Here is a 25,491-nt window from a genome sequence, read left to right on the forward strand (position 1 = left end):
GCACAAGCACTCACCGGGGGTCTCCCTCAGGCCTGGGGCTCAGCCCCTTCAGCTCCAAGTCTTTTTGTTTCTGACAGCCATGCAGAGGCCTCCACCTAGCTCTTCCCGGAAAGGAAAATCAAAGGGGTTGAGGGGGAGAAGAAGGCAATATGCGTGTAACTGACTCAAAGCCCTGTGTGTGAAATGGAAAAGGAAGGCAGGGATGGGCAGAGGTCAAAGGGACGCAGGGATGCAGGAGAGACCCTTTGCCGGTGCTGGGAGGTAGGGGTAGGGGGAGCTGAGTGAGGAGCCTGCTTAGATAGAGGGATGAGGGTTGTGGTCTGGGTAATGGCTACTGAAGGTATCAGAAGGGTGGTGGATGCATCAAACTAAAAAATTCTGTTAGCATAAATCACCCGCTGTCCTTCCTTTACCCATCAAAGCACAAAGACAAACTGACCACCCAGTGGAGGCTGCACCATGGCAAGCAATATTGGGGATGCATCCTGCTCCCAAATGCGTTATGGTCTGGGTCTAGACAGGAAGACAAGACTCAGGCACAAGAACGTGTGTGTGTGTGTGTGTGCGCACGTGTTGTGTGCAGCACTGGCCGAAAAAGCTCACTACAAGTGTGTGAGAGCCCAGCTATTCAGTGTTTGCTCACAGCTGCTCCCTGATCATTCCTAGCGCAGAAAATACAACAAACATACACAACTCCCAGAAGCCTGACTGATTCCACAGGGTCTGGTTAAGATTTTGCACCTTTATGTGTCTGTGCACGTGTGTGTACCTGTGTTTGTGCGTCTGAAAGCAGGCACATCGGTAGCATCTGTAACTTTGTGCTGCTGCTGCTGCTGCTAAGTCAGTTCAGTCGTGTCCGACTCTGTGTGACCCCATAGACGGCAGCCCACCAGGCTCCCCCGTCCCTGGGATTCTCCAGGCAAGAACACGAGTGGGTTGCCATTTCCTTCTCCAATGCATGAAAGTGAAAAGTGAAAGTGAAGTCGCTCAGTCGTGTCCTACTCTTCGCCACCCCATGGACTGCAGCCTACCAGGCTCCTCTGTCCATGGGATTTTCCAGGCAAGAGTACTGGAGTGGGGTGCCATCGCCTTCTCCGAACTTTGCGCTAGAAGGCATTCTAAGATCTGTTGCATGTCAGAACAACAAAGGAAGCCAGGGCTCCCATAAGCCTCTTACTATACAGAAGGGGAGGAGACAGTCCAGCGGCTGAAGGTCACTCTGCCTCAGGTCATTCAGCAGCGAACAAAGTAATAAAACTGGCCGTGACACTCATCTCACGAGACACCAATCTGTGGGCTCCCCGGAGAGCAGAAGCTGAAGCCATGCTGGAAACGGACTATGGGAATAGTTTTCTGTTCTGCCCACAGCAACAGCGGGGAAGGTGAAAGCGCCTGGTGTTGCTGTGCCATCCTGGGACACGACAGGTATGGGGAGATGATGAAGGGATGTGGTTAAGGGCTGGGCTCTGGAGACAAACTTCTGTGGCTGGAATCCTGGCCCTATTACTTACTAGATGCTTCTTTACAACTCAGGGCTTCCCTGGTGGCTCAGATGGTGAAGAATCCGCCTGCAATGCAGCAGACCCGGGTTCAATCCCTGGGTCAGGAAGATGCTCTGGAGAAGGGAATGGCAACCCGCTCCAGTGTTCTTGCTTGGAGATATATACTCCTTGGAGAAAATACTCCTCTTCCTCCATGGACAGAGGAGCCTAGTGAGCTACATGCCCTGGGGAGTCGGACGTGACTGAGCGACTAACAAGCTTATTCTCTTTACATTTCTGCACCTCTGTTTCCTTTATCTGGAAAATAGCCGGCCCACACCCTCAACTGCAGCTGCGCTGGACAAAGCCAGCACCCCGCTTGCTAGCCTTACTCTCACCAGGAGGGGGCTAGAGCTTCTATCTGGGTTGTCAGATTTGGGAATTACAGAGTAAAACAGTCAAAAAGGAAGCTCATGTGCTTGGAAGCCCAGAGGATGAACTCTGGGGTCCCAGCAATGGTCGCTGGCGTAGGTGGGTCCCGCTGCCAGGAGCATTCGGCAACAGACTGATGCCTAACGCGTTTTACATCTTGTCATTTGCTTTACTCTTCATTTCCACTCCTGCCTTGCGTCGTCTCATATCAAAATCAGCAGGAGCCATGAAGCCGGCCTTGTCTTCATCTTAGGCCAGAGGACCCTGAGCTCAGAAGAGAGGATTTTTCCTGCGGCTGGCGGGAGCCTCGCCTAGCATATCGAATCCAGGTTGGCCATGGCTCAACCCTGCAGGCTGGGTACCAGGCCTTCCTTAGCAACCGCCACTAAATCACGGCTGAGAGCGCCTGCTCGTGGGATCTGGGCCCCCGGGGTGGGTCCCTGTAAAGAAGCCACACTTGAGCCTGAGCCCAGCAGAGCTGGTGAGAGGAAGCGCGTGGGCTGCGTGCTGGCATGGGCCCGCCTGCCCCTCCACCCCTGAGAGAACCCGTGACAAACAACCTTGCCTGGTGCCCAAGCACCCTGCCAAGCCCTGTCATGGTAAAAGCCTGGCAGGCTTCTTAAGGAGTCCAATTTCAGCCCAACGGGTGGGGAAACCAAGGCAGCAAGAGCCCAAGGTGACCAAGCTCACACGCGGTGCTGGCAACCGGAGGCTGGGCGTCCAGGGGTGCACGCTGACACCGCCCCCCCTGGGCCGTTGGACCTCCCCAGCCAAGACTCTGGGACCCGGCAGAGCCCAGAGAAAGACCCAGCACTTGTCATCCAAGAGTCCTCACTGCGGTCCCCTCTCTCCAGGGCAACAGAGCCCCTGGGCAGCTCTCCCCACCCCCCACTGCCAGGAGCCCCCTGGGGCATCAGGTCCAGGCCAGGAATCCAGCTCTAGAGCATTCCAGCTCCCAGCTGAGTGCCTGGAACAGCAGACATCAAAAAAACTGGCAGGCAGAGGGAGAAGGGAAGATTAGATCATTACAGCAGAATGAAGGCCACCGAGCAACCCAGGGAGGGAGGAGGAACAGAGGCCAAGAATGTGTTCAAGGCAACCTGAAAACTCCTTCAGATTAAAGCAGGCCCAGACACTGGCGGCCGCCCCGCTGCCTGAATTACTAGCCGGGGTGGGGGAAACCTGGCGTGTCTGCGCTCTTTTCAGGGACCCTGGGGCTTAGCAGCTAAGCTAAGTGTCAGGGAATCTTGGGGAACAACAGTAGGCATGTCTCGTGACCTGGGTGAAGAAGACACACACTTGAGCACAAAACCCACGTGGGCAGGCATCCACAGGAGCGGGTGTGTGTGTTTGCGTGCAATCTACAAACATGTTTTCACCAGGCTCAAGGAGAAGTAATCAGTCATGTCCAAGGAATCTTAGCAACAGCCATCCCCAGAAAAGGCTCCTGCCAGCTGGAGCGGCGATGAGTCAGCAGAGGCAGCCAGGGTGGGGGGGTTGGGGGGTGGGGAAGAGGCAAGCTCTCTCGCCCTGGAGCTGGCCTCTCCCTTCTCCCGGCCTGGCCGCCCCGCCTGGGTCACTGCTTTGGCACTGATGTCCGAGAACGCATTCCTGGAACTGGCCGGCCCAGGCCGCTCAAGGGTTTCTCCCTCCTCCTCCCTCTTCCTCTCCTGTCCCCACACCCGCCCTTTTTTTTTCTTTCTTCTCACTGCAAAACCAAAACACCACGCTCTCACGAGTTCAGGAGCTGCGGCCAAATGGCAGGAGCCAGCGGGGCCGGCTGCAGGTCTGGGACACGACATGGGAGCTGCCCAGGCCTGGGGTGGTCCTGCTGGGGGCCGCTGAGTTCGGCTTCAGTCCCTCGGGGTTCAAGTGTCATTGCTCCAGGGAACAGGAGTTCAAGGTCGTGGCTCCTGGCGGGGGGGAGGCTGGGGTGGGGGGGAACAGACTGTGTCCACCTCTGCCCCCCCAGAGCAGAGCCTGAGGTTGCTGACATGGATAACGGGCAGGCGGGGGAACCGGGGATGAGAGGCACTACCACAATCAATCGGGGCTCCACTGCCTGAGCGCGTGTTCGTTTTATCTTCACAGCAGCCCTCAGGATGGTAGAAGAATCATCTCCTTTTACAGATGGGGAGATGGAGGTGCAAACAGGTAAAAGGGATTTGGCCCAAGATCACAGAGCTGTTAGGACAAGAGTTGGATGAAGTGAAACCAGGCTGGAGCCACCTTGGGAGCTTCAACTGATGGACCACACAGCCTTTCTTCCCGGGCGGCACCTACCACACGCGTGCCAGGATCACCGCACCTACATAAAACAAATACAATAAAATCCAAGGAGGCTAGTGCCATACCCCCGACCCCTCTCCCCGCTCCCGCGAGCCAACAGATCTGGGTGAAGAGCCATCTGCAACCTCAGCAACCGTGGTAGAGACAGGGGTGGAACAGCCTGGCCCAGCCTGAATCCCTGGCCTCTTTACTGGAGGCAGGAAATGAATAAAAGCTAAATGAGTTTGAAAATGCCAGGAGGCAGTGTTTATCCCCTCTCTCCCTCCCCCTCCCCCTGGCAAGGACCGTGTATAGTTACAGTTTAATCTTGGAAATGCCAGACAGCTGTTCCCCGTTGCTAAGAGACTGGCCCACATTATGCAGATGTCAGGGACCTCAAATGTCTGCCGGAAATTACAGATCATGTCGGAGGAGCAGAGGGACCTTCTCTCGGCCTGGGGAGGCGCAGCGGGAGACCCCCACCCACCCCACCCACTCCTGGAAGCTGGGGGTGGTGGATGGCAGAAATAAGGGGCCCAGCCCTCCCTGGGTCTGCCCCCCTGAGGCTCTGGATCCTCCCCGGTCCCCCTTCTGCTGCCCTGGCTCCCTCCTTCCTGCCTACCCCGCCCCGCCTCCACCCAGGCCTTCCGCCTTGGACCACTGTGTGGATGCCCATCTCCACCCGCCGCCCCCCTCCCCTTTTCCTTCTGGAGCATCATTCTTCACTTCAGTGTCCTCCAGTCTCTCATGCAGTCTTCCCTGCCCCCAGGACGCAGCTAAGCTGATTGAGACAGCGCTTCAGGGAGAGACAGCCCCCTACCCTAGGAGGCAGGGGTCCCACTTCCTGAGGCCCCCCTTCCCTCACCTGGGGCTGAAAATGGACACACAGAGCAGGCACTCACACACCCCCTCCCTGACATTGTCCCTCACCACCGCCCCCCACGGAAACCAACAGGAGGGCCATCGGTTACCATGGTAACTGCAGGCTACAAGAGTAGCTGCATCCCTGGTCCCTGGGGAAGGGCAGCTGCCATCCTGCAGGGCAGGAGGGCCGGGGGGTCAGAAGGGAAGCCCTTTGCCAAACCTGTACTCTAATGTGGACCCTGACCGAAGGTGACAGAGAAATCTAGCAGGGCCCTGAAGGATGATGGGGGGCAGGCAAAGCTCCTCACTCAGGCTAGAGAGGGGCTCAGAGAGGCTACCTGGCAGTGCCAAGGGAATTATAGCACCAGCAGGGTCTGAGGAATGACCCCCCTGGGCATTGTGGAGATGGGGGAGGGGATGGGGCCTGGGCATAGAGTGGGTGCTGACTACCCGCTGTTGCCCTGCACGTCCACGGGGTACCCTTGAGGGCAGCAACTTTATCACGCTGCCCTTGCATCCACGCTCGTCTGCTTGCTCTCCCTGCTGCTGGCTGAGTGACCTTGGCTTCCTCTAGCCTCATAAAATAAAGCCAGGCATACTTTATGTGCCCTGGAAGGTGGCTGTGAAGATAAGTATGGGGTGTGTGTGTGAGTGAGCCCATAGATCAGAGCACTTTATTGAAAGGTTCGTGGAAGCCTCATGAAAGCAGGGCTGTATTACCAACCCAGCCAGACTTCCCTGGAGATGCTGATGGGAAGGGCATGCTATTTACACAGCTTTCCTTCCATATCGCCAGGTCTTCCTCCCTGCCAAGTGAACACCACCCTCACAGAGGACCTTACTTTTGTGCCCTGGCTCCTCAGGCCAGCTCCTCTGCCCCCACCCCACCCCAACACATTCCTCCCGCAATGCTGATGTCAGGTGGGGAAACTGAGGCACAGAGACTTCCAAGACCTCCCAGAACCATCATAGACCATGAGCTCCCCCATGGCCCCTCAGAGCTGCCAACCCTGCACCCACATCCTGCAGCCTCAGCCCCTGCCCTGGCTTTAAACCTCAGGAAGGCCTTGACCTCTGTCTCCACCAGTTAGACCCCCAGGTCCCTCCCTAGTGCAAGCTGGGCAAATCAACAGACCCCTTTAGCTGTCCTTCCCCTTCTGGAAAATGGAAACAATAGTAGTAGGGACCTCTTTAGGGTTGCTGTGAAGATTGGATGAAATGAAACCCACAACCCGCTGAGTTCCGGCTAAGATCTCAGTTCATTTCAGTTCTTTTGTTAAAGCGGAGCCCTCAGCTTGGCACTGCCTCCGAAGAAGAACCGTGTCACGTTTCAGCAGAGAGAGGAAGGGAGAATTCCTTGGCTGCGTGCACACCTGCTCAGCAACTGGTTTCTGCCCCTTTGGAAGCTTCTGGAAAGGTGGTCCGGGACAGTGCCCCTGGGGAAAACTCTGAGGACCAGGCACTAGCCATAAAGACTTGGGAGGTTCCTTGGGACCTCAGACAAGATGCTGCTCCAGAAAAGGAAGGGATGGCAGAGGATGGTGTCCCCATGCCCCCCGCTCCCCACCCCCCGCCCCGTGGAACTGCTGAGAGGAGAAAGGATGTGGTGCCAGGCAGGAGCCCGGAGACCAAGCAGGGCTGGCTCCCCGCGCATTCAGACACTCACGGGGCAGCTGCTCAATCTCCTCTTTGTTCATCTTTCTCTCCCCCTACTCCAGGCCGCATCCTTGCATTTCCTCCCCTCCCCTCCCAGCTTTCTCTCTCCCTCGTTCACTTTCTCGCCCTTCCCCATCGCCCTCCCCGTTCCATCCCTCCCTTGAAGCGGATTTCTTGCTTTCTCATCCTTTCTTCTCCCTCAGAGCTCAGAATCACACTTGGCAGCCAGTCGTCCTCGCCTGCCTCCCTCCCCTGTGTCCTTCCCTCCACCCGCTCCTCCAGCAGCTTCGCTTCTCTTCCCTTCCCCTCCCCAGTTCCTCCCTCCTCCTCCTTCCCTCCTGTGTCTCCTTTCTCTCCCCACTTACCCTCCACCTCCTCCTCCTCTCTCTCTCTCTCTCTCTCTCCACCTAAAAGAGACACTTCAAATCCCCAGGCAGACAAAGCCAGGTCAAGGTCATACCTCAAGCCCTCCCCAGCCCTGACCTGGGAGACTGGGGTCCAGAAACCAAGGTCAGAGCAGAGCAGAAAATCAGAGTGGGTTGGGGAGAGTCTGTCTCGGGATCCAGACGACCCCCAGGGCACCTGGAACCCTCTCCCTACCGGGATTCTTATGCCAGGCCACCTGCTTCTCACAAACGCCCCACCTGGCTCCCAGCTCCCGGCTGCATGCAGGCAGCCCGTGGAGCAGGGAGTGTCTGAATCCTCACCTTCCCTGGTTCTGCTTACCTCCTTACTCTCTGCCCTGGTGAGTCCAGGTGAGAAGGAAGAACTTAGAAGCAGTCATAACCTGCTTTAAACTGGAAGCAAAGGGCTGGGGAGAGGTGGGGATTGTTTCATATAGGAGGGGCACATTGTAATAGAAAAAGCATGAGGCTTTAAAACCAGACAGGCTGAGCTTGAAATATTGATTCTGCTTCTTAGCAGCTGATGACCTTGAGCAAGACACTTTCTGCACTCCAGCATCCACTTCTGTGCAATGGGGATAACAAAGGCACCTCCATCCTGGGGCGGCTGCGAGAATGCAGGGAGAGAAGGCACGCACGGGAAGTGCTTGGCACCACCGGTGGCTGCTCCTGTCTGAGTGCCAGTTTTCTCTCCTTGGAAGAAAAAAAGGCTTCCTGGAGGAGATGGGGCTTGTTTGGGGTGTTGAGGGATGGGTAATAATAGTAATCATCCTTCTATTTTTGTTGACACCAGGTGCGATGCTAAGCGTTTTGAATGCATTGTCTGCTTTAATCCCCAGCAACCTTATGAAGCATTTATTTTTTTTACCTCTTGGGTGGAAGCTGATGCTCAGCCAGAGGAGGCAATTTACCCCAAGTCACACAGTAAAGTGCAGAAAGAAAATTTTTAACTCCTCTGCTATCACTGGGGGTGGGGGTGAGGGCAGGACAGAGTGACAGTCGGCAAGACCCAAGCGCAGTCCCAGCACAGTCCGTAAAGGCGTGCACAGGGGACAGGGGGCCCTGGTGTGGCTGGGGGGGTACTCTAACTGAGGCTAGCACAAGCCCCTGGCTCCGTCTCGGGTCAGACTCCAAGCCTTCTAGTTTCCTGGCCCAAGCCAGATTTCTTGCCCAAGAACCAGGTGGGGAGGGGATGGGGTAGGAGTCCGGGTTCTCATCTCTGGAGCATCATGTCCCAACCGGCCCCCTTCCTTCCCACACACACACACATCCTTTAATCCTGATAATCCCTGAGGTTCCGTTCCCGCCCCTTGTATGGCAAAAATGGTCTCTCTTGGGTTTTTGCCACCCCGTGTTGTATAACCGGGATAATCGACTCCCTCTCTTCTGGGGAATCAGGACCGGGCTCAGACGGCCGTGAGACCTCGGGAGGCGGGTCATCTACGGGGAAAGAGCTCTTGGTGAAAACTGAAAACAGAAGGTTTCTGGTGAGAAGGGCTGAGCCCTGGAGGGCACTGGCCAAACAGGTGTGATTGCCCCACCTCAGTCCCCAGCCGGGATCCCTTCCCCCAGCCAGCTCTGATTCCACCGGCCTGGCTTTCAAAGAGAACTCTGCAGTTTCCATGGCAACTCACCCACGTGGTCTCCGCCTTGGAGGCTGAGGAGTGGGGTGGGGCGGTGGGGAGAGCCGTGAAGGGCAGCTGACAAGCAGGCAAGAGGAGCTCCTGGAAGGTGAGGGCAGAGTCCCACCCTTCCAGGCCCTGCCACCCCTTAGGTCTTCACCTCTCCCTCCCGGGGGTCCCCCCACCCCCACCCCCGGCCAGCCAAGATCCCACAAAGCCCCCAAGGAGAGAGGGGAGGGACCCCCAGGGCAAGAGGCAGCAAGATCACGTCCGGCTGTTGTGTCCTTGACCTGGGCCGTCCTTGGATCACGTCCTCTCTTACCTCTGTCCTCTTCAAGGAGAGGTCTGGAGAGCCCGAGTCGGAGGGCACCTTCACTCACGTCTCAGCGTCCCTTTCCTGTGAAACGGGGTCTTTGGTGTCTAGTTCTGGAGCTGGGGGTCTGAATTCTAGCTCTCTGAGGCTGTGTCCTCCACTTTACAGTGGGTTTGAGCACATCCGCTTCTCTTGTGTTCTCAGAGGGCAGCACGTGAGATGACATTTGTGAAAGTGCTATGTGAGAGAAAGGAAAAAAAAGCATATAAAAGAGAGGAGCAGAGAAGCTCCCGGTGAACTGGGAGGGCACTCAGAGCCCCCACCTTTGCGTCTCTTTGTGGCCGGGGGCCTGGCTGTACTGCAAGGAACCTGAAGTTCAGAAACCCTTGTATTAAAGCCTTGACTGGTTTGTTGTTGTTTAAGCCCTCACCTTCTTGTAATAACTGTATCTTGATTGATCGCCCCTGGACATGACCCCTTTCCAAGAGCATCTCCTCCTGGCCAAATATCTAGTCTAGAACCGAGCGCCCCGTAATGCTGCCTGGCTGCCCTGCCTCCGTCATGCTGATGCTTTAGGTTGAGTGAGGCTTTCCCTGGAGAAGCCAGCTCATCCTTCTCTGGGCGTTTCCACCCTTCCTCCCCTCCCGTCTTTAGACTAGGAGGCTCCCTTGTGGGCTCTGGCTGGCAAGTTCTCTCCAGCCCTGCTGGTGGGGACTCATCTGGGCTTGGTCCCCTGAGAGACAGCCAAAACCCTGGAAAGCTGAGCTTAGCAGCAATGTGTGTGTGTGTCTGTGTTAGTCGCTCAGTCGTGTCCGACTCTTTGTGACCCCATGGACCGTAGCCCAGCAGGCTCCTCTGTCCATGGGACTCTCTAGGCAAGAACACTGGAGTGGGTTGCCATTCCCTCTCCAGTGGATCTTCCCGACCGAGGGACAGAACTCAAACAAATCTCCTGCATGGCAAGTGGATTCTTTACCACTGAGCCACCAAGGAGCCTGCCACACCCCCTACTCTAGGGAAAGGGTATAAATTTGGCCATTTCTGTCTCTCTTCCCCGCCCCCATCTCCATGCACTGGCTCAAGAGGAATCCCCCCAGGCTACAGTCAGCCACCAGCTAGAACCAGTGTGTCCCTTCCCTTCTCTCAAGAGCCCCTGGGTTTCCCTGAGCTGCTTCCTCCTGCCCTGGGACCCTGAGGGAGCCTCCTGTCTCCCTCCCTGGGTCTCCCTCCCTCAGCCATCAAGTGGGGTGCTCTCCAAGCCCCCGTTGGCTCTAAAACACTGACTCGGCAACTCTCTGCAGCTGGCAGAAGCACCAGGCTGCAGCCTCCTCCCCCACAGCCCAGCCCCCCTCTTTTCCTTTGTCACCTCATTCGGCAGGGCCCCCGAAACCCAGAGAGGGTGGCTTTCATTATTTTTTTCTTTATTTTTATCAAAGGGTATTTTTTTTGGTCAAAAATTGTGTTTCCCCTGAGAGCGCGCAGCCTCTGAGCCGGCTCCCCTTTGTTTCCATGGTGACAGCAGCTGGCTCACATGTGTGGTTGCTATAGAAACAAGGCTGGTTCTCCTCCCCTCCCCTCTCAGTTTCCCTGCCTTCCTCATCACCTCACCACCCCTCCTTCCCCTTCACACCACTTGGGAGGCAAGAAAGAGCAACGGGAGCCCTCCCTGCCCTGGCAACTGGCACCTTGGGAGCCAACTGGGTCTTGGTCCCTAGCTTGGCTGTCAACGTGACTCGGCCCAAGGGCACATCTGCAAGAAGCCCTTCCTTCCGCGCCCTGCAGTGCAGCCATCTGATCCCAGGCAGCGTGGGGCACAAACAGCCTTGAGACAAGGAGCCGTGAGCATCCTGCCTCCAACAAGGTGGTGGCTGCCTTCTCCCCGCCCAGAACACAGCCCACCCCAGACGTGTGTCCGGCACCTCGTGTTACACACAAAAGCCTCTTCCTGCCACAGAGTAGATGTGTGAAACCAAAGGAAGGCTTCTGGGGGAGAAATCAATGGCAGGAGAGATGGAAGCAGAGGAGAGAGGGAGCTGTCTTGCTCATCAGTAGATGTTACATAGGTTACGTGTCATTTTTCCCACTGACATGTGTGCTCTTAAAGCGCAGGAGCCCTGCCTGACTTGTCTCTGATGAATTCTCAGTGTCTGGGGAAGACAGAAAACATCATATCCACCAAATGTTTCTAGTGACTTTTTTAGGTGGTGACTCTTATTAGACACCCTTTTCGCTTTTTCGTGGCCATCAGGTGTTGTGTATAAAACGAATACACAACAGGCTTATTTGTTTGATCTTAAAGAAAAAAAGGGAAAGGCACTTAAAAGACGCCAGAGACTGGAGGCTCTTCTCCCGAAAGGCTGGAGCAGGCGGCTGCATGCCTCCCCGGCCTCTTGCATCACACGCTGGGGCCCAGAGAGGTGAGACGGCGCTCCACTGGGCCTGAAAAGAGGCACCTGGGATCTAAAGGCAGATCGGGGGAGAAAGGCGGTCAGCCCAGGGCAGGGCGGGCTGAGTGAGACTCTGACATCTGCAGGTATCAAGGTGACTGCAGCCGTGATACCCACAGCGGCCCCTGGCCGCCTCCGCCCGCCCCCCCCCCCAACCCCATCTCCCAGACCCGGATTTGGCCTCAACCGGGCTAGAGAACGTGTACAAGCAGCCCACCGACAGGGAAAGTTTCAGAAGCCCCCGTCTAGGTCTCCAGAGACACAGGGCTGGCGGAAGGACTTCTCAAGGTCAAAGAAAATGTCCTGCGGAGTCTTGTCCTTCAGCCAAGGGTGACCCCGTCTCTGTCTCCTTCCCCCCAACCTGCAGTCACCACTCTGGGAGCGGACCTCAAGGCACCTCGCAAATCCTTGATGGTGGGGGGTGGGGGGCGGTGAGCCTGACGGATCATGTGAGTGTCCCCACCATCTCCCCACTGGATGGACAGACAGATGACAGGGGCCCGGGCTCATCCCTGTCAGCTAATCCTGCCAGCCTTAAAGGCAGAGAGGGGGACTGGAGGAAAACAAAGAGGAAAGGCAGAGGCGGAGGGAAAGCGGGGTCTGGCTGTCCCCACCGCCCAGCAGAGAGGCCCTCGCCTTGCTCCTCTGTGCTTCTTGGTGAGGCCTAAGGCCACTGGAACAGACTAGGAGGCACGGAGGGTCAGGGGCTGGGCAGGGGCACAAAATGCAGGAGGATCAGGATTTTTCTTGACGGGGCTTGTATTCAGTGCTTGGTGGTTAAAAAAAAAAAACAATTGAACATCCGAGTTGTACTTTTAAGGCCATGAAGACTTCATAGCAAGAAAACAGCCATATCGTAAGATTCCGATTTGCCCAGAAGTACCCAGTTTGAGCCAAGGCTCTGAAAGGGATGCTGTCATTCTCTATCGCCTCCTCACCAAAGCCAAGCAAGCAAGAGCGCCTCTAGGGTACCGTCAAGCTTCCCTTCACTGTGGTGTGTGTGTGCGAGGGGGACCGAGGGTCAGAAGGCCCAGCAATGGATTGTGTCCGCTCTATAAAGTCTCAGAGACATCACCTCTACCACAACCCTGATGAGAAGTTCCTCTACCCTCTGCTTGAATGCTTCCTGTGATGGGGATCTCATCTTCTTACAGCTATGTCCTCTCCCCAATCGTGGGTTCCAATTTTCTCTCACTAATATTTGTGCTATTCTTTTCATTAAAAAAAAAAAAAGCCATGTTTCTTATTCTTTTCTCCTTACAGAGAAGATCAATGACAAATAGCATCCGGGTGTATCTGTCATCCGTGAAAGCTAAACTAGCCCTCACCCCAAGCAGGTTTTCCTGATTCTAGCCAAACTTTTAAAGCTCCCTTCTTTCCCTCTCCCCTCTCCAATCTTCTGAAACACTGTTTTGCCCTTGGCCCTTTCTGCAAGCCTCAGCCCCAGGCGGGGTGCAGCGGGACGGGTTCTATTCTTGCCAGCTCAGACGCGCCTTTATTCTTGCCCTTGGTTCTGTGCCCTTCCTCCAGCTTTGAACGTGTCCTTCTCAGTCTGAGCTCATCCGCCAGCTCTGCGATGATGCACCTCATCTCTTAGGCTCCTCCCCTTCTCCTTCTCATCAGAATCTGTCACGGTTACACGGTCAGAATCTCGTTTCCAGACCAGTGCAACATTCTTCTTTTAAGGCTCACCTAGAGGGTCATGCCTGCCTTTTCTTTCCATGCTGAGTATTACCAGACCATGTTAGAAACGTTAGCGTCCTCCTCTCAGTTCCTTTGAAGTGGGAGAGATTATTTGTTTCCTAAGGCTGCTGAGATAAATTACCACAAACTAGGTGACTTAGAGCAACAGACGTTTATCCTCTCACGGCTTTGGGGGCTAGACGTCTGAAATCAAGGTGTCAGCGGGGCCGTGCTCTGAAGGTTTTTCGAGGGGGGCAGCTTGATTCTTCCAGCTTCTGATGGTTGCCGCCAATCCTTGTAGACTGATTACACCAGTTTCTCCTTCCATCATCACATGGCTTTCCCTGTAGGTCTCTCTGTACCTGGGCCCATATTTCCTTTTTATAAGGATACTAGTCTTTGGAACTAGGGCCCACACTGTTCTAGTGTGACCTCGTTTTAACTTCATTATATCTGCAAAGACCCTATTTCTAAATAAGGTCACATTTCCAGGTTCCGGGTACGTATGACTTTTGGGCAGGGGACTCTATGTGACTCCCTCACCCTCATCTTTGATTTCTCTCTCCCTTACTCCCACAACCCTCTAAAGCTTTACAGTCAGCCTGGTTCTTCTTCCTTGACATCCTTTCAGCCCATCCCAGTTCACCATCCTGAAAGCCAGGCCCATTCTGTTCAGCACCGACTCTGGGACCAGACTGAGTCCTGGCTCCCCTGTTTCCATATGGTAACTTGAGAATGTTACTTCACCCCTCTAGGCCTCACTTGCCTGGCCTGCGAAGTGGGGATAATGGAACCTGCTTCATAGGATTGTCGCGATGATCAAGTGAATTCCTCTTTGCAAAGAGAAGAGCAATGCCAGGCACAGACAAGGCCATAGAAGTGTGAGGTATCATGTCAGGCCTTGGTCCTCTCAAGCAGGGGTTACTGTGGCCGCTCCCGAGCCAGCCGCTTCCAGCTCCAGTCTGTCTGCAAGACACAGATTTACCATGTCATTCCATGTCATCTAAATGTGTTCCACCTTCAAGGCAAGGTCCAGAAATTTCCAGGGGAGAACACAGGACCTTTGGCGAGGTGGCTCTAACCTACTGTGCCCCCAACTCAGCTCTCGAAGCCCTGTGCATGCAGGTGCACGCGCATATACCTGTGTACACACCCACACACACACAAACATAAATTGTCCTTAAGCCGTGCTGCGACCTAACTGTGGCTCTTGAGAAGCATCAAACTCTTTCCTGCCTCTCAGCCTTCATACCACTGCTCCTCTCCCCAGACGTCCGCTACTTCTCCTTCCAGGTAGATTAAGTCAGGTCCACCATCTCCAGGGGGCTTCCCAGGTGGAACTTGTGATTCTTTACAATGTAGGACACACAAGAGATTCGTGTTCAATCCCTGGGTTGGGAAGATGCCCTGGAGTAGGAAATGGCACCCCACTCCAGTCTTCTTGCCTGGAAAATTCCATAGGCAGAGCAGCCTGGCAGACTACAGTCCATAGGGTCGCAGAGTTGGACACAATGGAGCGACTGAGCGTGCGCGCGCGCGCACACACACACACACACACACACACACACACACCCCATCCCCAGGACACACTACCCCCGCCCCCAAGCCTTCTAGCCTCATCTGGGCCCTGACTCCCAGGGCTCTGCCCAGTCTCTGCCCCTCACAGCTGGGGAGCTGCTCCAGGACCGGGACTGTGTCCCGTCTCTGCATCTTTGGAATGTTTCCTAGAACACAGCAGGGATGTGGACATGAATGAAGCACATGGGAAGAAACGATACCGTATTTCCCAGACCTTGCCGGCACACCTTGATCTGTCTTCCCTGTTTCCCACTTGACTCGACACCCACCTGTCTTCACTAGCTTGCCAGGACCCTCCATCTCCTGCCAGCCCCAGAGCTTCTTCCCCTCCAGCACCCTGCTCTTCTGCAGCCTTTCCTGGCCTTCTGGGCCTCCCCAAACAGCCTGCTTAAGACCCCACCCCTCCAATTTTAGCTGATCTTGTTTCATTCTTCCCTTGCTTGGGCGACTCATGGGCTGTCCCTCCCTGGAGGCTGTTGCTGGCACCGTGATTGGATTGCTTGCACACACATGCCGTCTGGGGACTCACGGGAAACCCCTTCCTAGTGCAGTTATATGTGGGCAGACGGGGAGGGGAGAGAAGGCCCAGGAGAGAAGTCCCAGCAAGAGAAGGCCCAGGAGCCCTTGGGGAGGGAGTGCTGGGAGGCAACTGAGAGGGTAAACACTCACCCCTGGAGGGGGAGGCTTGCACTCAACCTCCACCACTGCAGGGCAACACCCCAGGGCATCCCTTGCCAGGGGTTTGCCAGGGCACCCGAGCCCCTCAGGGCACTTTGCTGGCAGAGAAGGAGGTGGTGAGGGAGGAAGCCTTTCTCCTGAGGTGTCGCCCACGGGGAAGAGCCTCACGGGGCTGCTCCAGGGCCCAACGGCTAGCAGAGGGAAGGTGGGCCTCGGGGTGCCCTGGGCTTTGAGCAGAATTACCCAGAGCCCCAGGCCCCAGCCAGAAGGACTTTAACAGAGCCTCACCTGACCCCTTTCTTCCTGTGGGCTGGGGGGTGGGGTGGGGGTGTGCAGGAGCAGGGCTGCTGGTCTAGCACTCAGAGGGCCCATCGCAGCAGCAAGGCCCCATCTCCAACTCCTGACCTGATTTCCAGCCACCACCTCCCAGCTCCCTGAGCCTCTCGGGGCTTCTCTTCTGCATAAGAGGCTCCCATCTCCAACCCCCAGCACCCAGTTGCCCAGGCCAGAAGCCGAGCAGCCTCCTTTGAGGCCTCTCTCTCCACCAGGCAAACTGAGCCAGTCACCAAGAGTGGTCATTTCAATCCTGAACCCCGCCCAGCCCTCGGCCACACCAGCCTCTGGCCCTGGACGCCTCTGACAGTCCCTTCACTCCCCTCCACATTCCCGCTCTCCCAGATCACAGTGTGACCAGCAAAGCTGGAGGCAAAGGTGAGTACAGAATAAACAGTTTGTTGATCTTGCAGGACACCATCCCACAATCCTCATCTCCAGGTTTTCTGGCCACCCTACAGTCTTCACTAGTAGCCCAAGTGGATTTGCTCACTCATACCTGATCTTGTCTCTGTTCTGTTCAAATCCTCCATAGATTTCCTCTAAACTCAGAAGGAAAAAAAAAATGTCCAAAGGTGTAACTCTGAAGCCACCTTGGGCAAGCTAGAGGAGAGCTGGGGGTCTCCTCCACCCAAACCCCTCGTGATGGGATTCACTGTCTTCTCTTGACTCTTAAGCAACACCCCTCCCTTAGAGTTTCCCCAGTTCCCAAGCTTCTGGAAATTTGCCTGAGCAAGTTTATCTCTAAGCCTACAACAAAGGTCCATGTAGTCAAAGCTTTGGTTTTTCCAGTAGTCATGTATGGATGTGAGTTGGACTATAAAGAAAGCTGAGTGCCAAAGAATTGATGCTTTTGAACTGTGTGTTGGAGAAGATACTTGAGAGTCCCTTGGACTGCAAGGAGATCCAGCCAGGCCATCCTAAAGGAAATTAATCCTGAATATTCAATGGAAAGACTGATGATGAAGCTGAAACAGCAATAATTTGGCCACCTGATGTGAAGAACCGACTCATTGGAAATGACCCTGATGCTGGGAAAGATTGAAGGCAGGAGGAGAAGGGGACGACAGAGGATGAGATGGTTGGATGGCAACACCAACGTGATAGACATGAGTTAGCAGAATCCAGGAGTTCGAGATGGACAGGGAAGCCTGGCGTGCTGCAGTCCATGGGGTCGCCGACTCAGACACGACCGAGCGACTGAACTGAACTGCCCCGCTTGGAAGAGTACTGATGGCTAGGCACTGCCTCCTGCCCTAACCAGCTGGAAGGCTGGGCCAGCAGTCGGGCCGGGTCTGCAGTCCCCAAGCTGCTCTAGGTGCCACGGGGAGGTTCATGCAACCCCAGGGCCAATGCAGGGACAGTGAGTCTCAGCCCAGAGCCCCAAGGGCAGCGCCAAGCCCTTCCTTCCCGCTCCAGCCCCCAGGCTCCCTCCACTCTGTATTCGAGGCCCACTCTCTGCTTTGGTGGGCTGGTGACCATTTCCTAGCGGCCCCAAGCTTCTCTCTGCCTATTCATGGGCTCCGCTCCCTGTGATACTGACAGCCTCCTCTCCTGCTCCACCCAGAGAGAGAGAACCAGGCCCCAGGGAAATGGTGCCCCTCCTTGCCCCCGCCACTCCATTCCTCTTCTGCCCTTCTCTTAAGGCAGGAGGGTCAAGAAGAGCGTCCGTGATGACCACACACACCTCAAGGATCACGGGGGCCTTTTAGGCACTTGCTGATTTTCATCCAGACCCACGGCCTGCTCTGTGTGGGTTTCAGGAGAGCCCTCTGGTCCAGTCTTCTCTACTCCAACCCTGGCCTGTCTCCCAGGTCCCAGCTACACACGGGAGGGGGCGCCACCGAAACAAGGAGGCAGGGCTGGACCACCGCCTGCCAAGCTCCACAGCCCGCAGACCCCACACAGCTTCACTGGAGGACATGGACAGACAACAGTGTCCACAGGGGCCTGACTGGACTGTAGCAGGTGGAGGCATAGGGTTAAGGTCACTGTGCTCTAAGCACTCAGCTAATCATATTTACTCTTTAACCACTCTTTGAACCAGAAAAACAGGCTCAGAGAGGTTCAAGGGACCAACGTCACACAGCCAGCAAGTGGCAAGGCCCAGATTCTCTGACTGTAAAGTATCACTTTGAGCCAACTCCCGGCAAAGGGGGTCTTTTCCTCAGTGCGCCCCCCACCCCAATCCCCACCACCCGCCTGAATCCTCCTTCACCACCTTTCCAAGAGCTGGTTCAGCCAAGCCTAGGGATACCACGCCCAGCTGGCTGAGGATGCGCAGCTCCGCCTGCCCCAGAAGGACCTAACTGTTAATCAGGAGCTCTGGTATCCAGGCAACCAGCCTCCCTGGCTTCAGATAAGCAGAAACAGCTGGGAGCTGCCCAGGCTGGGAGCTGTCCGTGGGGAGGGAGAGGCGGGCACCAGCCAGCCGGACGGCATTATTTTTGAGTTTGCTCTTCTCACCTTCCTTCCTGGCCCCCATGGCTTGAGCAAGGGCCTTCCCACAAGCTCATCCTCACCACTGTCGAAGGGGAGGGGTCTCCCGGGACTCGGCCCAGCCGTGAGCCCTGCACACGGGTGGGAAGCTAGTGACCATCCCTCTCTCTGTGAGGAAGGAAGGGAAGGAAAATCACTCACAGGCAGCCAAAATGCAGGGGCTCTGGGGTCACCTAAGAAACAACAGCAGTTGCGGTTCACTTTTCAAGGACTCCAGGACCTACTGGGGCTTCCCAGGTGGCAATAGTGGTAAAGAACCCGCCTGCTAATGCAGGAGCCGTAAGACATGCAGGTTCAATCCCTGGGTGGGGAAGATCCCCTGGAGGAGGGCGCGGCAACCCTCTCCAAGATTCTTGCCTAGAGAATCCCACGGACAGAGGAGCCTGGTGGGCTACAGTCCATGGGGCCGCAAAGTCGGACACGACTGAAATGACTTAGCAGCAGGCCTCATTGACAGGATTTCCTCTTCCCCGTTGTCAGACCAGAGGCAAGTGCCAGTTCAGCTAAATCCCCCCACCCCACCACACCCTAGCGTGGTGGGGTGATTAGGAACGGGAAGGGGCCCAGAGGCATTGTAGAGGAGCGGACTGGCAGACCAGCTGGGACTGGTTCAGTCCCAGTTCTGCTGGTCACCAGCCTGGCCACACCCCCTCCGAGCCTCAGTCTTCTCATCAGTGAAATGGAGATGCCAACAGCCCTCAGGCTGGAGAGCGGGCGGGCAGGAACAAGCGAAAGTGCGAGAAATGCCAGCACAGTGAGTGCCTGGAGCAGGGCTTTCTTCCCTTCCTCGTGTCTGGGCCTGCCCCTGCCCAGCCTGGACACCTCCCCACATGGTTCTCTTCTCCTCTCCCCAGCTATTTCTGTCTCCTGTTCTAAAGGTCAGCGCCTTTCCGGGGACAGCAGCTGCTGCCTCTCTGTCTCTAGGTGGTGTCAGGCCCCCATGCCCGCCCCAGGGACAGCGGGCGCCCCAGATGCTTCCCCCTCCCTCGCCTGCACCCAGGACTGCTCTGGGCAAGCCCACCTCACTTTGCGCACGGTTTTCCAAGGCTGCCACTCAGCCTGGAGCACAGCCGTTTATCAGCTGACCCTCTGACCGCAGCTAGTGGCCAGAATGCCCCTGCCACTCCTTCAGCCCCCTCAGGAGGACCAAAGCTCACTGCGGACCGGCGGCGGCGGCGGCGGCGGCGGCGGCGGGGCCTCTTCCCCAGAGTTCCGGTTCCAGGTGTCACCAGGCCCTCCCTGAGGGCTGATGGCCTGTCCCTAGAAGGCAGCTTAAAGGAAGAGACAGCGCATCCACATGACTCAGGAAAAATCATCGTGGAAACTTGAGGATTAAACCCCCCTCCCCTTCCCACGCTGCCCCCTCCCCTCTGCTGGCAGGAGGTGGCGTATCTTCTGGAAGCCCATGCACGTGTTCCCTGTCCCCAGCAGGGTGCACACCAGCACCTGAGCAGCAGGGGGAGGGAGAGGAGCAGGTGGGTGAGTGACACACCCCTGTAACCAGAGCTTCAGCAACCAAGCGGCTACTAAGGGAAGCTGTGGAAAGGCAGGTGGCTTCCTCCAAGCACTGCTGAACCGCCTCCAGGGGAGGCCCCCCCATGGGATGCAACTGACCCCCTAAGCACAGACTTGAAGCTTCCCCGTGGGGTCAAGACTTCATATCCATCTCTGGCAGCCCTGACGGTCCCCTCACAGAGAGGAGTGGCAGTCATTCCCATTTTACGAGGATGAGAGCCGAGTTCACCCAGTGCCCCTGCCCACGCCTGTCTCATTTTCACAGAGGAGTTCCTTCAGGGGATCCCAGAGTGTCCTGACCCAGGGCCGGGGGTTGGGGGCTAACCATTCCCACCCCTCATCTAGGTCTGACCTCACCCAAGGTCTCAAGCAGACAGCTGAGTGGATGGGACTGCCCAAGGCCTAGGCGGACGACAAGTGCGTGTATCAGGGTGGTGGAGGAGGAGGAAGGCTTCCTGGGAGCCCCAACCCCAAGAAAAGCAGAAGAAGAGAAAGACACAGCCCCTGGGCCCGGGGGAGGGGTGGGCTGGAGCTGCGCCCACCTCTTCCTCCACCCCAGGCCCCCACCAACCTCTCCCATTCCATCAGCACCACCCCCTCCCCAGTCTCCTCCCCGCCTCCCTCCATTTATCCCACTCCTGCTCCACTGGTTTCCTGGAGAGGAACACAGACACAAAAGCAAGATAAACAGAACAGAAGGGGGCTTGGGAGGAGCATTCCAGAGCTAAAAATAACAGGGTCAGCTGGCCAGGACAACCTGGAGGCCCCGCTGCCCCCCACCCTGCAGGGTGGCCCCAGCCAGCACCCCCACCCACGCACCCGTCCGCTCTCAACTGGGCCTGCAATCTGAGAAGTCAGGAATGCTGTCTCCACACTGGCCCCCAGGTGTGGGGCCACAGCCAAGGGACGGGGAAGCCCACCCCAGCTAGGTGACCCCCTCCCCTCCCCATGATGCCCACTGGAAAGTCTGGGCAGCTCCTCTAGCAGGGCCACTCATACCCTCCCTCCTGCCTGGCATTATTCCTTTCATTACCATCGCCAGCGTTTTGACAGAAGAGGAGCTTGCAGTCCTGTCCCTGAAGGACAGCTCCTTCACACTAAGGATCCTGTTCCCCTACAAGCAGGACACCATGGCCCTCCCCGGAGGGGGCACTACGTGCTAACTCTCTCCCCTCTGGAAGCTCAGAGGGATTCACTGCAGCAGCTGAGACCCGCCCTGGAGCCAAGCGGTCATGCCTGGCAGAGTTCAGAGCCTGCTGGAAGTGTTAACCCACCCTCCACCACAGCTGGGACAAGACAGCCAGCAGTCTCTCAGCCTGTGCAGGTCCCGGGCCCCCAGGACTCGCCAGGGAGAGTTCTGTCCATCTAGGGGTACTGATGGGAGAGGTCAGGGAGCTGGGGTTGCCCCCCATCTCTTAGGGCAGGAAAGCCCCCTCCTCACATCCACGAGGCTCCCGGAGTGTCCCCACAGGAGTCTGGCAAGCACGCCCGGCTCCAGTAGTCCGGCAGACATGAAGACACCCTTTCCTGAAAAGCGGGGAGGCCTCGGACAGGCCTGCAAGGCATCAGCCAGGCCCCAACGGCTCCACCCACGCTGGGGATTGCTCTTCCCTGGCCACGACAGGCAGGGAGGAAGCAGAGATTGTTAAACCCAGAGCAGGCAGGGCAGGCTTATCTGTGACTTAGACACTTAGTCTTAGCCCACCGGCACAGGGGTTTTTGTGCCCACCATGGGAGGCAGCAGCTGCTGCGCTCCTGAGATGTGGGTTGGGGGCGGGGGTGGGCGGGCTACAGGAAAGGGGTGTTCACAACCACAGGAACCCAGTCTCCTTGTTGACTGGGCTCCTGGGTTGACTGGCTCTGCTTGAATACACCCAGAGATGGGAGGCTCGTCCCTGTGAAAACGCTCTGGTTATCAGCCATCTCTTCCTTGCTCTGTTGAGCTAGAATCCACATCCCTGTGCCTCCCACCATCTGGTTCTGCCCTCTGGAGCCTGAAGCTGCCCCCCTTCAGCAGGAAGGCCCTTGAGAGGTAGAGCACTCTCCAAACCATTGGGTCCAGGCATGCTTTCAAACGCCAGAATTGGGGAAAGAATTAGATGATTCAAAGCCATGCAGCACTGTGGATAACGTCAACATTTAACAACTCTGCTCGTGACCCCCCCGTCATGCCATGCACACGGGGGGCTCTTTATGTAACAGAAGTGGAATCTTTTCCTGCCCAGCCCAAGTAGACTCTGGAGGGAAGGTTCTCACATGTCCATTAAACACCAGGTCTTTCTATGACAGCAGCTGGACCCTGTGTTGCTCACCAGATTGATTGGATTCCTCAGGCCAGAGAGCTGAGCATTGTGGAGATGCATCTCATTCCCTCCCCGTCCCCACCCTGACAGGTCCTCTCAGTTCCAACCCCTCCAAAGCCCTGCCAGGTCTCTTTTCCACCCTCTTTTCTTGTGGCCAGCACCCTCACTGAAGTTGCCGCTCACTTCCTCACTCTCCACTTCCAGATCCTGCTTTCCACCCCACCCCCAATTCATTCTCTATCCAGAAGCCAAAGCATGAGTCAGAATCCATCATTCACCTGGGAAAACCTGACAATGGTTGTCAATGTGTTGTTGTCTTGTCCTTAAGTGGTGTCCAACTCTTTCACAACCCCATGGACCACAGCCCGCCAGGCTCCTCTGTCCATGCGATTTCCCAGGCGAGAATACCGGAGCGAGTTGCTGTTTCCTTCTCCATGGAATCTTTCTGACCCTAGAATAAAACCTGCTTCTCCTGCATAAGAATCCACCTGTCAGTGCGAGAGAAGTGGGTTTGATCCCTGGGTCGGGAAGATCCCCTGGAGAAGGAAACAGCAACTCGCTCCCGTATTCTGGGGTAGGAAATCCCATGGAGAGAGAAGCCTGGCGGGCTACAGTCCATGGGGTTGCAAAAGAGTTGGACACAACTTAGCAACTAAACAACAACAATCTTTACCACTGAGCCACTAAGGAAGTCTGGTTGCCAATATACCTCAATTAAAAAAACCAAACTTCTTACCATAGGCTATAAGGCCCTTCAACACCAGGTTCTGCCCCATCTCCCTGACCACGGGCCTTCTGGAGCACACCAAATCTCTTCCTGCCTCAGGGCCTTTGCACTTGCTGGCCTCGCTCCCTGGAGCATCATCACTCCGTTATCTCTTCACAGGCCTGGCTCCTTTTACCTTCTCAGAAAGACCTTCTGTGACTACCCTACTTTGATTAGGTCCTCCATTGCAGGGCTTTTTTCATTTCATCTGTGTCACTTACAATGTATTTAGTCACTCATTCATGTTATTGACTGTCTGACACACTAACGTATCAGCTTCATGAGAGCGGGAACCGTGTTTGTCTTGCTCCCTTGCTGCACTTGCTGCATCTCACAGTGGGCCTGGCACCCATGGGCACACAACAAATATGTGTTGGATGATAAATAATACCCTTGCCAAATCTACAGGAATATCTAGAGTCCAGCCCTGCTTGCAAACAGAGAGATGGACATGGGAAAAAAATCACCCAAGGGCCTCCTGAACCCCATCAGAGGAGGAATGCATTGAAGAAAAACTGGCCAGTTCTCTTGAGTTTTATCTGTCCACTCATTCACTTAGTAATTTTTCCTTCACCAAAAACTGAGCACTTCCTGATGGCCGAAAACCATTCTAAAGGATTGAAACTTTAGTGGTGAACCATACTGACAAAGTCCCTGCTTCAAGGACCGCACTCACACCATAAACCTTTGGTAATAATCACGTAAACAACAAAAGTATTACAGAAGGTGGTGAGAATACAGCAAAAGCAGAAACTAGGTCTTGGGAGTAGAGTTAGAGGGAGGTAGGATATTAGAGAAGGTGATCGGGGAGGTCTGAGAGCTGGGAACACAGGGCTCCCCCTTACCCGCCACCATTTCTCACCAAGAATCAAGGAGTTATGAGTACAAAGACAAGAGTAGGCGAGAGGGAGCCAATGAAGTGCACCCTTGGCTAACTGGGTCCCCATAAAAATGACACAGGTAGCTGTGTCCCTGGGAAGTTCTGTATCCACTGAGCCCTTAAGACACAGAGGTCTGTTGCATAAAGCAAAGTGGCAGAGATTCCTCCTGTAGAGCCCAAGGTCAGCATAGCCAGGTCCTCCGTGTTCAATTCCCAGTTGCCCCATCCACTTACTTAGAACAAGGGAGGGGGCTGCAAACAGATACTCTCACAGGTAGATCTGTCTCACGGCATAGGAAACAGGGTTCCACTCTGACACAGGGCTGGCGAAAGGAATTCCGCAGGGAGTAAAAATAAAATAGAATGGTAACAAATGATTTGGATACCAAGATGACCAAAGCAAGACAAAACAAACAGACTGCACGTTCCACCAGATGCCCATCTGCATTTGAGGGGCCAGCACTGCTGGGTCTGAGCACCAGCTCCTTCAGGTTGCACGCATCCAGGGGACAGACAGTGTGTCTTTTGAGACAGGCTGGGACGTGGGACGCTTTGCTGCAGAGCTGCAATGCTTGCACCTGGACACACCCCTCCTCCCGCAACAAAATACAAAGAAACCATACAGGACTAAAAATAGCTGTGTGCTTGGGCAGTCCAGCACAAATTCTGGACAAAAGATACAAAGAGACCAAGAAAACCAACTGCCACTTTTGAGGAACCTAGAGCGAAAACAGGGGAGTCAGGAGCAAAAGCAGTTTACACTGCACATGTGCATGCCCCCCTGCATATGATACCACCTAAGCAGTGGGCAAACAACCTAAGCCACCCCTCAGGCCTGACCCCTGGACACATCCCTACCCTCACCCCAAAAAGGGAACCAGCTTGCCCCCTCTCCAGGAGCAAGAAAGCAAGGGAACCTGTTTGTTCTTGCTCCCTCTGCTGAGGCAGGAGCCCCAATAAAACCTTGTGTGAATTTCATGTCTGGCCTCTGGTCAATTTCTACTGGTTGAGGAAGCCAGGAACCCTGGTCTGAAACAATCTGAGTGGAGAGCCCTTATATATCTTGTTTGCCCTACTTTCTTATCTCTTCCCCTTTTGTCAAATGTAAACAACTGTGCTGTGATCTAGTTCTTGGTGGCCTCAGAGGTCGGGGGAGAAGCTAGACAAAAATGGTATGAAGGAGTTCTCTTCTGGAAGGGTTCCTCTCCCTATTCTCCATGTTGGAGACATGGAGACAGCCCCACCTACCTGCCGCTCAGGGAGATGTGCTGGGCTCCTCCAGTTCATCACCCTTTGCATCCAAGCACCAGATACAGTCGCTTCTTAAAGAGCTCTCATCTCCCCTGGCTCCTGCTGGTGCCCGAGGTCAGACCATTGTCCCTCTGCTGGATTTCCCTGTAACCTCCCCTTAACCTCTCATCCATCCAACCCTAACCAAGCCTCTCACCTCCACCCAACCTCATCCATCCTCCAGGGCCCTCCAGAGGCATCTTTAACAAACACATCTGGCCTGGCCATGTCTCATGAAGGCCCACCTTCGTGGGAGGGTGAGGGGGTGGGGGGTCGGGGGGTGGCGGGTGGGGTGCTGGGGAGGGCCTGGTTTGTCCTTGTCCATGGCTCCATCCCCAGCTCCGCCTGTCTGGCTCCATGGCCTGCCCTTGTCTCCATCCGGGCCTGGATAAAGCCTGGGCTTTATCCAGAGGCTTGCAGGGCAGCTTCCTGGACCCCATCTCCCCCAGGGAGCGACAGCACTGGTGCCTAGAACAGGG

General features: G+C 55.8%; 3 long non-coding RNA genes across 5 annotated transcripts; 2 read left to right on the forward strand and 1 right to left on the reverse strand.

Annotated features, from left to right (window-relative positions):
* The first annotated feature begins 833 nt into the window (after positions 1-833).
* LOC121820010 (uncharacterized) lies at positions 834-1,950 on the forward strand. Its single transcript, XR_006060476.2, has 2 exons — positions 834-1,425; positions 1,534-1,950. It is a non-coding gene; the product is annotated as an uncharacterized LOC121820010 (long non-coding RNA).
* Positions 1,951-3,530: 1,580 nt separating this feature from the next.
* Positions 3,531-4,436, forward strand: LOC105606525 (uncharacterized). Its single transcript, XR_001041932.4, has 2 exons — positions 3,531-3,699; positions 4,005-4,436. It is a non-coding gene; the product is annotated as an uncharacterized LOC105606525 (long non-coding RNA).
* LOC105606524 (uncharacterized) lies at positions 3,961-25,256 on the reverse strand. Of its 3 annotated transcripts, none has more exons than XR_006060475.2 (3): positions 24,971-25,256; positions 9,050-9,277; positions 3,961-4,221 (listed from the first exon to the last, which is right to left on the reverse strand). It is a non-coding gene; the product is annotated as an uncharacterized LOC105606524 (long non-coding RNA). The 3 variants fall into 3 exon arrangements; XR_003589972.3 differs by lacking the exon at positions 24,971-25,256 and adding an exon at positions 19,280-19,585; XR_001434973.4 differs by lacking the exon at positions 24,971-25,256 and adding an exon at positions 9,471-19,585.
* Between the last annotated feature and the right edge of the window lie 235 nt (positions 25,257-25,491).

The sequence above is a fragment of the Ovis aries genome, chromosome 7, assembly GCF_016772045.2.
Source record: "Ovis aries strain OAR_USU_Benz2616 breed Rambouillet chromosome 7, ARS-UI_Ramb_v3.0, whole genome shotgun sequence".
In the NCBI taxonomy this organism is placed as follows: Eukaryota; Metazoa; Chordata; class Mammalia; order Artiodactyla; family Bovidae; genus Ovis; species Ovis aries.